Source organism: Pteropus alecto, unplaced genomic scaffold, assembly GCF_000325575.1.
Source record: "Pteropus alecto unplaced genomic scaffold, ASM32557v1 scaffold155, whole genome shotgun sequence".
NCBI classification, from domain to species: domain Eukaryota; kingdom Metazoa; phylum Chordata; class Mammalia; order Chiroptera; family Pteropodidae; genus Pteropus; species Pteropus alecto.
Genome location: NW_006438113.1, coordinates 12,712,206 through 12,721,861, shown reverse-complemented (window position 1 = coordinate 12,721,861; position 9,656 = coordinate 12,712,206). Strand labels below are relative to the sequence as shown.

At 49.2% G+C, this 9,656-nt stretch overlaps 1 protein-coding gene across 1 annotated transcript in view; it reads left to right on the top strand.

Moving 5' to 3' along the window:
* Positions 1 to 9,656, top strand: part of SLC29A3 (solute carrier family 29 member 3) — a 38,323-nt gene that overhangs the window by 10,505 nt on the left and 18,162 nt on the right. The gene's annotated exons all lie outside the window — the stretch shown is intronic.

The window sequence follows — 9,656 nt, the reverse complement described above, 5'->3', positions numbered from 1 at the left end:
TATTCTGAGATCTGTGATAGAAGGACTTGCCCTGCGTAATTTTTCTTCCAAATACCACTGCCTGACATATTATCTACTTACTTATGCATTTCCTGACTGTCTCCTTGACCAGACCATCAGTTCCATGAAGCAGGAACTTGGACTAAATTCCCTGTGACTAGAATATCTATTGAGCTCAACAAGTACATTCAGAATGATGAGTTAACCTATAAGTGTTTGTCAGGGCTGGGCTGGCGTGGAGACAGGGCACAGGAAGAAGATCCTTGTCCCAGGATTATATACCGAGGTTCTGCATTCAGGAGTGTGGAGTCTCATTATGGGGTCAGTATTTTACCTGGCATGCTCAGACTACACCGAAGCAGACACCCTTCCTTGCCTAGTCTATAGCATTACCCTACTTACTCCAAACTGGTCGAGACTAAAAGTTAGGGGTTTACCCTTTATTTCCTTCTGTCCTTCTGCCCGACATTCAATCTGTCAGAAAGTCCTGTCATTTCTACCTCTCAAATGGCTCAAGTCTCTCCAACTCTCCCCTTCGTGGCTGTCACCCTGGCCTCAGCCTCACGGGTCACCAGTCCAATGAGTTTTCCATGAAGGCTGCAAAAGTGATATTCTCTCTCTCTCTCATTAGTTTTCTAGAAGTGATCTCTTTAAGACATAAAATAGGGAGTCCGTTCACTGCCAGGTAAGGTTGCAAGCTCTGGGGGTTTGAGCTGTGTGACTTTCATCAAGTACCTGACCTCTCTTAGCCTCAGTTTCCTCATCTGCAACATGAATCTTCCCTAAGAGGGGTGCTGTGAGCATTGATCGAGTGAATATGTGAAAAGCACTCAGAGTAGCAGAGTGTGGGGATGGCTTAGTGAATGTGTGCTGGTACCAAGTTTCTCAGCTGTTTAGGATCCTGCAGTGACTCTGACCCTAGTCAGACATCCCAGCCCTGCCCATGCCACCAACCTGGTCCCCCCACTCCCTCCCTCCCTCTGTAGTCCAGGATCACTTGGTTTCCAGTTGCTTGAACACATCTCCTGCTTCAGGGCTAACCGTAGCTGTTCTCTCTATCCAGAAAGCTTTTTCCCTCACCCTTCACATGGCTCATCCTTGGGTTACTGTCCAGACATCACCTCCTTTAAGAGATCATGCCTCACTACCCTGGCCAATCCCCTATTAGACTCTATTTTAACCATTATTTCATGTTTCTTGTTATTGCATCTATTGTAACTTACAGTCTGTTATTTTCTAAATTGCTGTTTACTTTTTTTTTGCTTTTGTCACTAGAGCACCATGGCATCCTTGGCCTCTAGCACAAGTTGGGCAAATATATGGTGTTCAGGTGTTATTTGTTGAATAAGTGAAGGAGCTCTAGAAGATCAACTGCCTTTAATATTTTGTGAGTGAATAAATGAATGGATAAGTACATAGCCACTGCCACCTGCTTCTCCCCCTCCAGTCTTTCCACCCACTTCTGCCAAGTGACTCCTCTGTGCCTGGCACTGACCATAGCGATTTGCCATTCGAGCCCTTTATAGGTCCCTACATCTTCTGAAGCAAACACCTCTCTTCAGCCCGCTACCCAAAACTGCTCGTCTTTCTCTCACCTTCACCTGCTCCATCATTTACTCAAACTGGAGTCCCTAAGGTGTCCCAAAAATGGTCCTAAAGAGAGGAGACAGTGCCTTAGAAGTTCCAAGGAGGGGGCAGGAGGCAAGGCTCTATGGAGAAGTGAGCATAGTAGCTCAGCCCTGCGAAGCTGACAAGGACAGGACAGCTGGGCATAGTTTGGAGGGGGAGAGGCAGAGGGTGGCAGCCCAGCGAGGAGCTTGAGTGAAGGCGTGGGGAGACGTGGGAACTTAGGGGGGTGGCTGGCATCCAGGTCCAGCGGAGGGGAGTCTTGGGGGGTTAGGTGGGAACGGGAGCCATAGTTAGGTGGTGGGGACATGGTCCCACATGATTGACCTGAGAGAAGGTGAAGGGGCAACCAAAGAGACTTGAAGGGGGCACCGAGGAAAGGAGAGTTGGCCATGGAGGCTCGGGAGGTAGTGCTTATCTCTTAAAGGCCTCTGATTTGGGAGCTTGGAGTTAAGCTCAGCAGGCCACCCAGGCTGGGTGCCTGGCAGGCAGTGAAAATTGTTCTGGAGGCAGGGACTGATGTAGGCATGGGGGTTTTCAGACCAGGGGAGAGAGCTTCCCAAGGCCAGGACTATAGCACAGGGAGGGAGGAAACTAAGGACGGGGTTCAAGAGGCCCTTCTGGTGGCAGAGAGAGCAGAGGTGGACTGAGCTGCTGAGACATGTGGGGAGGGGCTTCTCTGCATGGAAGTGGAGTGCGCTGGAGGGAAGGTGTGGTGGTTCCCTGTAGCTGCCTAACAGCACCATGACCCAGGGGCCTAAATTAGGAATTTTCTTCTCATAGTTCTGGAGGCTAGAAGTCCAAACTCAAGGGGCCAGCAGGACCATGTTCCACCTACCAAAGACTCCAGGAAGAATCTTGCCTTGCCTCTTCCAGGTTCTGGGGCCTCCCAGCAATCTGGCATCCATGGCACCCTAACTCCCATCTCTGCCTCTGCATTCGCGTAGGGTTCTTCCTTTGTGTCTGTCTGTGTGCCCTCTCCTTATAAGGACACCAGCCACTGGATTTAGGGCTCACCCTGATCCAGTGTGACCTCATCTTAAATCTGCAAAGACCCTATTTCCAAATAAGGTTATATTCTGAGGTTCTGGGTAGACATTAATTTTGGGGGGGCACTAGTTGACCCATTATAGACGGGGTGGCACGTGGTGACAGGAGCGTGAAGACTGAGACTAGGCATTGGTTATGGGTGGGCTGCAAAGAGGACCCTTGGAAGGAGTGTTTCCCAGAGTAGCTGAGGAGCGGGTAAGTCCTTAGCAGTGAGGGCATGGGCTGCCTTTTTAGGGAAGTTAGAGCAAAGGGAAGGAGGGGTCTATTGGCCAGAGGCAGCAGAGTCAAAGAGGGTTTTTTTCTTTGCCCAAGGGAGACCTGAGTGAGCCTCTTAGGCAGAAGAGAAGGAAGGACCAGCAATGAAGGTTGAGAGAGAAAATGCAGGAAAGGAAGGTGAGAATTCATGGAGCAAGTCTCTAAGAAGCCAGCTTGGGCTGTTGGAAGAGCACCTTCCTGCCGAGAGGAAAGAAGCTGTGCTCCCAGAAGCTTTACGCAGGCGGGAGGGGAGGTGGGGAGGCTCATTTCAGAAAACTTCTGGAATTGTGCTTATCCTCTGGTGGGGATTCCAAAGGAGATGTGAAAAAGGATTGCGGCTGGGGAGGGCCTCAGCTGTTAAAGAGCAAGATCTGTAATGGCCCCAGGGAGCCCGGGCCTGGAGAAGGCCTGCCAAGCATCAGAGGGCTGATGGGGATTCCATATCTTTAGTGTCTGGCTGGGTATGTCTGGCCAGCATATTTCCAGGGTTTACCTGTCTGATTCTGACACCAGCTTCGTTCTGTTCTTGGGCCCCTGGCCACCCCATCACACATAGGTTGATCTGGATTCCTGTTTCCCTTACCTGACTCTCCCCTGGAATGGGCACTGCCCTTCCCACCCTGCCCAGCTAGCCCTCAGCTCATCCATGCCCCCGGCCACACACCGTTAGCTTTCTTGGGACCAGTGTCCCAAACATGGGGCCTTGGCACCGGCAGATAGGACTTCAGCTGCATTGCTTGTGGGGACACCTGCCCTCTGCTCACTTCTTGGCCTGCTTAGGAATGACTGGCCCATGCCAGGGTGAGGGTGCCTCCCCTGCAACATCCCAGGCCACAGAACTTGGCTATCTGAGGATAGCAAGTTTGCAATGGCAAACTATTCTTGGATCCAGCCTGCTCGCTGCTGCTAATTTCATGCCCCTGTGATCCAGGTAACGCTTTGCTGCCTCGAGCTGCAACCCCCAGGCTTGAATCGTTTTTTCTCTGGCCCTGCAGGAGCCCGGCTGCCTCTGCTGCCTCGCTCTTGAGGTGGGGGCTGCACAAAGCTGACTCGCTGAAGCCGCCAGGTTCTCGAGCACCGAGTTAGTCTGCCGCAGCTTGTGACTAATTTGCCACACTTATTTCAAAGTGCCCAAATGGCATTCAGGGGAGAGGAAGCTTAACCAGGGCCTGCCAGAGATAAACGGGCTCATTTCGGGGCTTCCCTGCCCGAAGAAACCTCTTTACCTGGACTCTGAGCCCAGAATTAAATTCTTCCAGAAGAGATGCTTAGCACAGAGCCTCTCAGCATGGTGGTGGAGAGGAAATATTCCCCGTCATAAAATGGGCCTCGCATCTGGTCAGCTGGCTCCAGTGGGTTTTTAAATTGTGTTTGAAGAGCATCTCTCCCCTTTCCTGGTGTTCACAAACTGAGCCAGAGTGTAACCAATGAAAATGAGTTTTCTCATCTCCACTGCAAGTGAATCAAGTGCCCCGTGTCCAGGCCACAAGTGGCTCTTCCATGCCTACCTGGCACCTGGGGGGCCACTGGCACAGGCACCCCTGGGCCAGGGTATGTCCACAGGCTGGGTTTTGAGCCCTACCCCCACACAACCCAGGAGGCTTTGCCAGCTTTGCACGGTCGGGAGAGAAGCTGGAAGCCTGCCTGGTGCTTCCCAGCTATAATATCCTCTTTAACATGGTCTGTGCTTATCAGCAGACCGTGTCCATCCATTTCGGGTGGCTGACAAAAGTGAGGGCCTTTCTCTTAATCTTTTTTTTTCTTTTTAATACTACTCAGATTCACAGGCCTGTGGAAATGCCCAGGTGAATGGACAGTGGGGTTCGAGGAGAAGAGAAGTTAACAGGCAGAGGGGAGAGAAACCCCATCATTTGCTAGCCCAGGCAGGTCCCCTGCACTTAAGGACTGGGACAGAGGAAAGACACTATCTTTATGGAACCTCAGACCCCAAGAGCTGGTCCCTGCTTGCTGCTGGGAAGGCACGTGGGCTGGTTATCTTGGCCACTGGGCATCCCAGTGACATGCTGCAGTCACAGTGACAGTGTTTGGGCTTGTGCATCTGTGAGGCAGGCAGCCTCAGCTAGAGTGGTTTGTGGAGTGATGATAAATGTCTCCCTACCCTATCCCTGCCCTGCTTTGCCCTACATCAGAAGCTGCTGCTCCTAGCACTCGCCAAATGTGTACCTCTATGCAGTCATCCACCTCTGTGAGCCTCAGGCTTCTTATCTGTAAAGTGGGAACAATCCTATCTCTGCTTTGCTCTTACAGGCTGTGTTAAGAGCAGATGCACTAGGGTCTGTGCAGGCCACATGTAAGCGGTTTTGTTCAAATGTCAGTTACTTGGTACTCTGCAGGGCTTCCATTTCCATACTTAGGTTACCTGACACATGCCAAAGATGATCTCTGATGTTACTGCTGCCAGAGGCCAAGTGCTGAACTCTCCTGAGCCCCAGGTAGTTGCAGAATACAGGGGACATAGTAGAGGGCAGGGAGATTAGATAGGATGTTCGGGAGCCGAAGTTTTCTCTTTGCCTTGCCTCACCTTGGGTTTTAGACTTCAGAATAGTGACTGATAGGGCCACTCTCTCATTAGTATCCAGAAGGGACAAGGTGGGTGCCTTGACTTTTTCCCTGCCTCTCTCCCACTGTGTTTGAATTGAATGGACAACAGTGTAGTTTTGTCTCGGCTGAGTGGATTCCTATTGATGCTGAGAAAAACCTCAGGAGGTTTGTTCCAACAAATAAACTTAGGCTGGAGTCCTAAACGACAAAGAAGCATCTCTCCATGCCTTTGCATATGCTGTTCCCTCCACTTAGAATGCCGTTTCTCTCTTCAGTAGCACCCCACCTCCCCATATCTGTCTGGCAAACTTCCTCCGGGCTTTCAGGGAACTCCTGTGGGAAGCCCTCGGCTCCCACCTTCCCCGCTCCCATTGCACCTTGTATCATTGTAAGATCCCACCAGACCACACGCTTGTCTTTTCTATTTTATACACCAAATACCAGCATGGCACTGGATACACAAAGGCTTGCCACATCTTCAGTAAACAAAGGAAGGCTTGAAACAGGAAGGGATGCTGATCTGGATGGACCATGGCCACCCAGCCTGGTTGAGGGCCATGGAGTCACCAGCCTCTGCGGCTCCCTGCTGAGGCAGAGAAACCTGTATGAGGAGGCCTCATCATCTCAAAATGTCCATCTCAAAATGTCCTACCTTCTTGCTGAATCACACACATGATCTTCCACCTGCAGCTATGTAACTCAAACTGACCCCCAGGGATGCAGGGTTTTTATAGGCTATGTAAACAAAGCTGCCCTGTTGTACAGCTCTGAGGGGCTCCATTCATACTGCAATCTACAGGAGTGGTACCCTCTGGTTATGCAAAGCACAGCCTCCACTATCATACAAGGTGGCCATTGCATTGAACTGGTGGTGATCTTCTCATTCCTCCATTCCTCTGTGGCTAGAGCTGGCCTTGGGATCCTTGGGTTCACCTCTGGAGGTAGAGGCCACGCTCATCAACCATGTTGCTGGACGCCTGGTGTGATAAATAACAACAGAGCCTTTTGAGGGCGCTCTCAGGAATCAGGCCCACATGGGGTGAACTATAGCATGAATTATCCCAAAACTTAGTTACATGAAATCACCCTATGAGATAGAGATTACAGATTGCTTTGGAGGGGACAGTACCATTACCATTCTAATTGCAATGAGTTTGAACCAGTATTCAAATGTCTTTAGAATTCCTTCAGTAAAATGAGAGAAGGTAGCTTCAACACTCTTGTATGCAAATGACGTGAACCCAAGAAGGAAATGCTAGGGGCAGGTCTGCAAAGTGCATAATCAAGAATTAAATGTAGGGCCTTCACTGTGGGCTGTTTCTTACCTAGGAGCCTGAGGCAACACCTGCTGTGCCAGTACTCTCTAGGGAAGTAGGAGGGAGGGGAAAGGGGAAGTAAGGCGGGGGATGGAAGAGAGCAAAGACAGGCTGCAATATTTCTCGGCTGGCCACGGCTTTGCAACCAAACACAGCTGATTGCTCGGGCACATAAGCTGTCTCCTGAAACACCACATGAAGTCCCCACATTTCAGAGTCTGTAGGGAGGAGAAGAAAGGCCAGGAATTTCTCTCTTGTCTCCTTCCCATCTCTCATTGGTCAAAGCTTTGCCTTCCCCACTCTACAGAGAGTGTCACCTGGCCCCTCCCCCAGCCTCTCAGGGAGCAAGAGCCTTTGAGGGTACAGCCCAGCAATGCATAGGCACAAGGATCTCCACTCTGGTGGCAGTGGTGGCAGTGGCTTTATGACCATGGGAGCAAGGAGCAAGGCATATGGCCTGAGGAGCAGGCGAGGTGAGTCAGTCTGGGGTGGCACATAAACTAAGTTGAGTTCCTTAAAGTAGGTGCATGCCACTTGCGAAAATGATCCTAATTTCAGGAAAGGATTTGGTGAGGAAAGGCTAAGGGGACTGATATGGTCAGCAGGCATAACCTTTGTTCCCCTCATGAGCAGACACCTTGGCCTGCATGTCTGGCGTGAGGTTGAATAAAAGATCATGATCCATTGTCCCAGTTTTTGTTGAGGAACTGGATTTAAATTACAATAGGAAGGTTGCAATATTCAGAAAAACCCTGGTTAGTAGGAACTCAGCTATCCAAAACCCTCAGTAATTAGGAATCTATTGCTGCTTAACAAAATACTACAAACTTAGTGACTTAAAAGAACACATATTTATTATATCACAGTATCTGTAAGCCAGGAGTCTGGGCTCGGCTTAACCGAGTCCTTGGCTCAGGGTCTCACATGGCTGCCGTCAAGGGGTTGGCCAAGATTGTGGTCTCACTGGAGGCCTGACTGGAGAAGGATCACTTACAGGGTGACATGGGTTGTAGGCAGAAGTCAGCTTTTTGCAGTCACAGAACTGAAAGCTTGTTTCTTGCTGGATGTTGGCCAGAAACCACTCTCAACACCTAGGGGTCATCTGCTGTCCTTGCCACGTGGGGTTCTCCAGCATGGCCACTTGCCTCCTCCAAGCTAAAAACGGAGGAAAAAAGTCTAGCAAGACAAGTGCTGCCACCTCATGTAACATAATGTGGTATACATCATCATGTATACCTGTCACCTTTGCTATATTCTCTTGGTTGGAAGTGAGTCACAGGTCCCATTCACACTCAGTGGAAGGGATTCTACAGAGTATGAACAGAGGAGGCTGGGATCATGGGGCCACCTTAAGAGTCTGCCCACCACATCTCATTTTGCTAGAACTCTATTTATAGGCAAAAGCAGCAAATAAGTAAAAACCACCACATGTCAATATCAGGAATTAGGTTTTAAAAAGCTCCGTGGGATGTGCTGAGTCAACCTACATCACTATCTGCAGCCCCTGATCTTCACCAATAGAAAGATGGCCCAGGTCCATTCTGAACCCCCATCCCGCAACCCGTGTGCTCTTCGTAAAGCAGAAAAATGGGCTCAATCAACAGAAAGGGAGTCATAGCCTTACCTAGTGGTCAATATTTAAAAAGCTATCCAACATTAAAAGAACAAATGTCTGTGAAGTATCAACAAATCAGACATTCAATTACCTAGAAAGTCCTCATTCCTAAAATGTTCAGGGAGCCTGAGCCTGCTCAAAAAAACAATGACAGATGCTACATCCCCTGTGATGGTCCTGCGTGGACTTGCCACGGAATGAGCGGCCACCGAATGAAGGGCGCCTCGTTAGGGGCTTGCACTGGAGGCAGTCTTGGCCCCCACCTGCAGCTGTCTGTTCCTCAGGGCCTTTTTCCTTTGCTCCCACCTGGCGCCTGCCTGGCCTCACGTAGGCCCAGCCACTGTGTCAAGATGTAATTGACTGAGTGCCTTGGACCAGTCCAGGCTCTGCTGAGCCCATCAGGGCAGGAACAATGAGGTGACACCTCAAAGGAAGAAGGCTATTTCTAAGGCTCATGGTTGATGGACCATACAAGCTGTGATTATCATTTTAATTGCAGGGCTGCCATGACCTTACATTCAGGGTGCAGATTTCAAAGACCACAAAGCACTTTGCAGGCTTAAAAAGGGACTGTGGAACGGTCTGCTTCAGACTACAGGAGCCCATTATGACATCTTTCTTGGCCTCCACATTGCAATTAAACTCTCCCAGAAAGGGGAGATCTAACTGTTTCAAGGTCTGACTCAAATCCCACCTCCTCTGGGACCCAAACCTACACTCATTCCCATTCTCTCAAGTACTCAGCCCCACTCACTCCCACTCTCCTACCTGGAACTCCCTTAGAACTCTCTGCTCCTGCCTCTGATTTGGCCAAAAAAAAAAATTTACACACACACACACACACACACACACAAACACACACACACTAATGATCAGCGGTATGGCTGTATCATTCTTCGGAGTACAAGTATGAAGACCATGACTGCTCACTTAACATATAATTATATATAATAACACTATAAAATATGTATATCATCAACTATAGTGTAAGCAGAAAGCATTTTACCTACTCATATACATATCTATGTCTTGGAGAGCCACAGAACTTGAGGATGTATAATGTAGACTAAGAATGGGTTGAAAAGCTGATTTTCAAGACTTGAGATAATGGTAGATTTATTAACAAAAACAACTATATTAATTCATAATGTAACATTACTATTTCGGTAGAATTTACTATTATCTATTTAAACCCCCAAAATAACTAAAATAGACATATATTTAAAGAAAAG